The following is a 7,040-nucleotide window of genomic DNA, read 5'->3' as shown; positions in this document are numbered from 1 at the left end:
GTTCAATCTAGTTGCAGGCTGGATTAAAGAAGGGACCATTCTTATGTCCACATGAATATGTCCACTGTGGCAGATTAGAAAAGTGTACAGGATTGGTTCAGGGACCTCCTACCACTTTGGTGGAAGTGTGACTCATGACTATGTGACCCAAATACCCTGATTCCCATCTTTCTTGAGGGTGAAATTGACCCTCTTTGGGCTGACCAGGAGAGCAGTCGTAATCCATTATAAGACACATTCTATCTGAGGACATGCTTCTCACCTTGCCGGTCCAAGTTCAGAAAGAACCCAGTGGATGCTGAATCCATGTGGAGACTCAAAAATGGATTTAGGGCTCTAAACCATCGCATTCCACAAACCCAGTTTGGGTTTCAGAATTTGAGCTCTAGTGCTGCAGTTGCTTCATTGTCTAGTACAGTGCTTCACAGCACATGGCAAATATCTGCCCAGTGAATGAATGAACAAAAGCAACAGAGGGATTTGGCCATATTAAGACCTTCTGTGTTATCAGATCCATTTGTGAGAAATCATGACTTTCTGGTAACGAGATAGTGGGGAATTCTTCCTCCTCCTCCTCCTCCTCTTCTTCCTTGTCTTCCTCTTCCCATTTCTTCTTTTTGCTTTGAGTGTTTGCACTTTATAAAATTTCTACAATCAGCATGTATTTATTTTATAATCTATAAGAAAAGTCACTCTTACGTTTTACTTCCACCAAGAATGAATTTTGCATTCTGACTCAAGATCAATACTTCAAAGAGAAGAGATGTTGGGCCCCGCGTGTTTCTCCTTGAAGGCCAGCACCAGCCCCTCCATTGTGGCTGGAGTTTTCTTCTGGAGCTACATTTGAATGTTTTAAGGATTTTCATCAATTCAGATGGATGTACTAACTAGAATGATATGGCTAAAAAAAAAAAATCTTTAAAATGCCAAAAGGAGGCAACCTGACAAATGACATTTAAAAGGAAGTGAAAGCCCTCTGAAGGGACTAAGCACTACATATCACCGGAGAAGAAATTAATTTTGACAACTACTTGTTGCAAACATGAAATTAAGGTGGACATGTCCTTAGATGAGTATGCTGAAAGCACTTCAAAGTCGAAGTAGGGAAATGACTCCCCACAATGAGGGTCCTGCCTGGCCACTGGGGTGATTGTGGTATGCTTTCTCTGTTCTTCCATCCCATTGGGGAGGCGAAACCGTACCCACCCCACCTGTGGATAGGTGGGTCCTGTCTGAAGGAAAATGTGTTTCCCAAGTCAATCACCTGGTAAGGTGAGACCTTAAACAAGAAAAGGAAAACCAGGAGTTTTAGCTCAGGTGGGCAAAGCAGGCACTGTATCTTGTCTCTCGATCTGGACGTCAAAATCCCCAAGCCAAGCTCCCTGCTAGTGAGTCGATTCCAATACCCGCCCCTATGACTTTCCAAGGCTGTAAGTCTGTACACCAGCAGGAAGTCTCATATTTCTTCCACGAAGGGCCGGGTGGGTACGTAGCCCAATACGTAGCCCATTACACTACCAGGACTCCTGATCTTGACCTGAAGGAATTGAAATGTCTAGAAAGGTGCCTCCGCTCAGGCGCCCACACCCATTCATTCTCTGCACAGGCACGCGTTTGGGTCATCTGATGTTGTTGTTTTTAGCGGCCCTGTGGACAACAGAATGAAACACTGCTCGATCCTGCGCCATGCTCACAATTGTTATGTGAGAGCCCATGGCGGTGGCCACTGTGTCCATCCGTCACACTGAGGGTCTTCTTTTGTCACGACCCTCTATGTTACCACACAGGATGTCCTTTCCCAGGGGCTGGTCTCTCCTGAGAACATGTCCAAAACACGTGCGGCAAGGTCTCCCCAGCCCTGTTTTGGTTGTACTTCTCCCACGTTGGATTTCCTCAGTCATTAGTGTTCCAGGCGTCAGATCTGTTGCTGAGATCGTCCCGGTTATATTGGTCTCTTAGGAACTTGTTTTCTTTTCAGCTTCATCTTGAACTTGCATAGGAGTCACCGAGAGTCTTTTCCAAAGTCAGCTCCTGACTTTGTTTTGGCTGAGGAGATTGAGCTTCTCCATAGTCTCTTTCCATAGATACACTCAGTTCGATTCCTGTATATCCCATCTGGCAAAGTAGTCATTTCTGCTGTAAAAAACGGTATTTGCTATGAAGAAGTCATTGGTCTTGCAAAATTCTATTCTGTGATATCCAGTTTCATTTTTATCACCAAGGCCACAGTTTTCAACTCCTGACCTCTCCTCTTTGTTTCCAAGTTTTCATTCCATTCACCAGGGATTGTCAATGTATTTCGATGATGTGTTTGCTAAATTTCAGCTGGAAGAAGTGGGTGGAATTCTTCAGTTTCTTCATCACTAGCTTTAATTGTTACTGTGTTTGTTAGATTGAGTTTTCAGGAGAAACAAGATCAATGATACTGATAGGTATTAAAAAGAATTTTATATCAAGAAATATTTTTTTTTAAAAAGAAAGAATTTTTTCTCATTCTCATTTTTTTGGCACATCATTCATACATCATACACCAAGAAGAGTCGTGCCATCATCACCACAACCAACTTCAGAACATTCTCTTCCTTTTCACAGTCACTGGGGTTAGCTTCTCACTCCCACAACCTCCCCTGCCGTGTCCCAGGCCACTATCAACCCAGTTACCGTCTCCTTACGTCCATGCACCCTGGACCTCACATAGAGAAACCCACAGCAAACAACATCAAGGAGAAAACCCCACAAAACCCAACAACGATGACAAAATAAAACAGAGGAAAACCTCAACTGAAAGCAGAAAATATGAAAAACTGAAACAAATTTAAAATGGGTCAAAGGGGGATCCAATGATAAAGTGTTCCATTCTAACCTAACTGCATATTCCACAATCAACTTCTTTTTTATTTTAATAAATCATTCTATTGGGGGCTCTTAGAGCTCTTCTAACAATCCATACATCAATTGTATCAAGCACAATTGTTGCCGTCATCATTTCCAAAACATTTCTTTCTACTTGAGCCCTCGGTGTCAGGATCCCTTTTATCCCCTCCCTCCCCGACCCTCCCACCTTCGTGAACCCTTGATAATTTATAAATTATTTTAATTTTTATATTTTACACTATCCACTGTCTCCCTTCACCTACATTTCTGTTGTTCATTCCCTGTGTGTGTGTGTGTGTGGTGGTGGTGGTGGTATACGGCAATCATTGCAATCGGTTCCCCATCATAATCAACTTGTCAATGTTCTCTGTCTGATAGTAAGGCTATTCACATCCCCAGATCATGGTCAGAGGGGATTTACCAGAGGCTCAATCTACATAGGGATCCTATAAATGAACCGTGAGCTTCCACTGTCATCCATAGCCTTCTTTCTACAAACTAGGTGTTGAGAATTTAAGCTCTGATACCATTCCTTCCTCTGGATTTGGATTTTATTATTTATAACCCTTGGATCACACAAGTTGGGGTGCTTCTTCCATGTGGACTTAGTTGATACCTCTCTTAGATGGATACTTATTTTAAGACAAGCCTTTAAGGCTCCTGATGCTATTCTTTCTGATAGCCAGGCACCATCTGTTTTCTTCACCACACTTTGCTATAGCATCTTTATCTTTAGTGATTTCTTTATGAAGGTGAGTATCAAATAAGGACATGCCATAAGAATTAATTGTTCTTAGATTAGGGCTATGATTAAATGTGAGCTCAAAGTCCATTCCTTTATCTGTGGTTTATATATGTTCCTGGTTCATTTTAGAGACATCATTACCATTGTATTAGAGAACATTATAAATCAACTCAATGGGGCATAAAGTACTTCTATTGATAGTACCATTAGCTTAGTCAATGGTATAAGATTTAAAACACTGTTGAAAAAAGGAAATTATACATATATAGGCCACCGTTTTAGGCCACAATACATGAGCTTTTGTCTTGTACAGAATAAAAGCTTAAGTGACTGGACACTATGAACACAAACAATGAGGGTTGGGGATAGGACAAAATTTTTAATAGCTCTCATTCACAAAAGCAGAGCCATGCTTGCTAGACCAACACATATCACAACAGGATTGACGAGCCTATAGAGACAACAAGCAGAATAAGGCTTCCTGGGGTGGGGGTACAGTGGAGGAGGTGGGGGTAAAGGGGAGCTGATATCAAGGGCTTCGAGATGGAAGAAAATGTTTTGAAACTGATTGTAGTAGCAATTGCACAGTACTGCTTGATGTGATTAAACTATGGGATGGTCTGAGATCTGTCATAACTCCCAAATAAAATGGCTTAAAAATAGAAATATATATTTAAAACGTTGTCAATCCTGCAGGGAAATAAAGGAGAGAGTCGTAAATGCATGGTAGTCTTGGCCCACCATACATTGGTATCCTTACAAGAAGCAATCCGAACTGAAGTCCAATGACTACCAGTTCCATGACCTTGGTGTAGCAGCCATGTGCTTCTTCCGCTTGGGTGTTTCAGCTACGTTCAAGGGAGTATGTCAGTTCCTTAAAGTCTGCTACAGATGAGTCTAAGGTCAAGTCTGGTTCACTTAGTGAGGTAAGTAATACTTTTATATCAAGAAGGTGGCCCAGCCCAGTTCAACTCAAGTCCATGAGCCAGAAACTGGCTGGAGTCTCTTCAGACTCATGCAGATGCCGGCCAATGAAGCAGGAAGGCAAAGATGGAAGCTGCGAGAGTACGGCTTGTGGGTAAAGAGCTTCATGGACCCAAGGTCCTCAGGAATAGGGCAGGGCTCTGACTGGTCCCAGGGACAGCAGGCCACATGGGAGCCAGACGCAGAATCCAAGTAAGCAGGAAAGGGCAGAGGGGCGAGAGAGAACATTCTCAGTATTTCTCTGATAGAAAGGCCCCAGTCTCAAGGAGGCATCAGCAGGCTGTGACTTGAGTGATAGGTCGGACTCCATCCTTAACTGCTCTACACAGTTACCATCTGGTTGACATAAAAGCTAACCATCACATGTATAAATTTGAATACTAGTTCTAATCATGACTTCTTTGTGGACAGATTGATATTATCTAATGCCAGACAGCATTATACTTTTTTTCTTTTTACATTTTTATTTGTTTATTTAAATTAATCATTTTATTTGGGGGCGCTTACAAATTTTGTATCAGTCCATCATTCAATAGTATTAAGCACACCTGTGTATATGTTGCCATCAACATTTCCCAAACAATTTCTTTCTACTTGAGCCCTTGGTATCAGCTCCTCTTCAGTATTCTACTTTAAGATAGACCTTGAAATGTTTGTTTTGAGATGAATTAGATGCCTTTCTCCTTGAATTTGTCTTTCCCCGCACAGTAAACCTTATGAGTTTCGGAGTCAAAATGGTCAATACCAGATCTTTTCAGGTCACCAGTGACTAGGATACTGATCTTAATGCAGTTCGTTTACTTTTTGATTGCTTCCAATTCTCCTAGATCCTTACGGCATCCATCTCAAATTCTGCTGATTAGTGAATTTTTTCAGCTGTTTCTTTCCCCCTTTGAGCCATACTCCATTAACAAATTAAGGTCCCATAAAAAAAAAGGTCCTGAAAACTTTACTCCATCCAAGTCACTAAGGTGAATTAAACTCTGAGGAGGCAGCTCTTCTCCAGTTTGAGTACCTTCTACGCTGAGATGCTCATCTTCCCACTCTGCACCTGACAATGTCCTGCTGCTGCTCGTAAGGGTTTCAGCGGTTCGTCCCTCTGAAGTGGACAGCCTTCTCTTTCTTTGTCTGGAAGCTCCACTGAAGCCTGTTCATCATGGGTGACCCTGCTGGTGTTTGAAATAACCGGTGGCATCGCTTCCAGCATCACAGTCACATACAAGCCTTGGCAGTACGACAAAGTGGCAGACGAGTGGTGGGGCTAGTCAATGCTGCAGCAGACGTATCTTTAACAGTGGGTGTCAAACATGTTGTGTCACACTTAGGGATTCTGTGGGGGAACAGTTCAAACAGCACACAATGGGGACAGCTTCTCTCGATACCCCAATGTTTCTGGCTTTAGTTGGGTGACGTCAAGAATAGGGGCTGGAATCTTCCAAAGGCTAGGTTCATTCACTTGTCTAGTGATTGTTGATGGTTATTGGCTGGGGCTGGGGGCGGGGCCGGCTTACAACCTCACCCTGTGGTTCTCTCCCAGTGCTCTCTCTGTCTGTGCTGGGTTTGGCTTCCCGTAATGACTGCCTTCCCAGAACAAGTGTCCCCAAAAGAACAAGCCAAGCAGTGTGGTGCCCTTTTGATGGCTTATCCTAGAGAATCAGTCACAGCAGTACCTTTTATCTACCACATCCAAAAGGCAAATAAAACCACACAGCAGTTGGCTGGGAGCCCAGTACTGCTTGAGGCGTTGCAGGGAGGTGGACACTCCAGCTTCCACAGAAACCTTCTCTGGCCTATACTGGGAGTGGGGGAAACTATTAGGCCCATACATTTCTGTGTGTCTTGAACTTCGTTTGTCCAGACAGGCATTGAAGAGTCTTGTGTTATGTTACTGCTTGGATATGGGGGAAAGAGAAAGAGAGAGCGAGGATTCCAGGCCAAGGTGGACAATACCCTTGGAAGTTTTCCAGAGCTTGACAACAGAAGGACTGATTTGTGCACTAACCAGCCGAAGGCATTCTCAGCTCCCCATTTCTGAAGTTTTGGAGACGGTTAGGGGTGCAAGACTTAGCACATCTATCTCCAATCAAGCCTTCCCCCTCTTTTGCCTCAGTCTCGGAGCAGCAATGACATGGTCGTGAGAAGGGAAAATGGAATATTTCTTTCTGAGAAGCTGTGAGCGCGTACCAAAGTTCACTTGGGTTATTTATAGACGGAGACGTTTGGCGAGAACCGCTGAAGAGAGTGGTCAGTGGAATATTACTCTCAAGATGAACACGCCGTGCTGAGAATATTCTGTCTTCAGGTTGGTTAACAAAGGAAAATTGGATTGGGCAAATTTTGGGAAAACAAAATAAAAAATAGCCTAAAATGGCCAAGAGCAATGAAAGCTGACGACTCCACTTGATTCTGGGTGTTTGCATATCAGGAGTGTTTGTTC

This window comes from Echinops telfairi, unplaced genomic scaffold (genome assembly GCF_000313985.2).
Source record: "Echinops telfairi isolate 266 unplaced genomic scaffold, ASM31398v2 ScPeMD7_2291;HRSCAF=2852, whole genome shotgun sequence".
NCBI classification, from domain to species: Eukaryota; Metazoa; Chordata; class Mammalia; order Afrosoricida; family Tenrecidae; genus Echinops; species Echinops telfairi.
Note: the sequence above shows the minus strand (reverse complement) of the source record.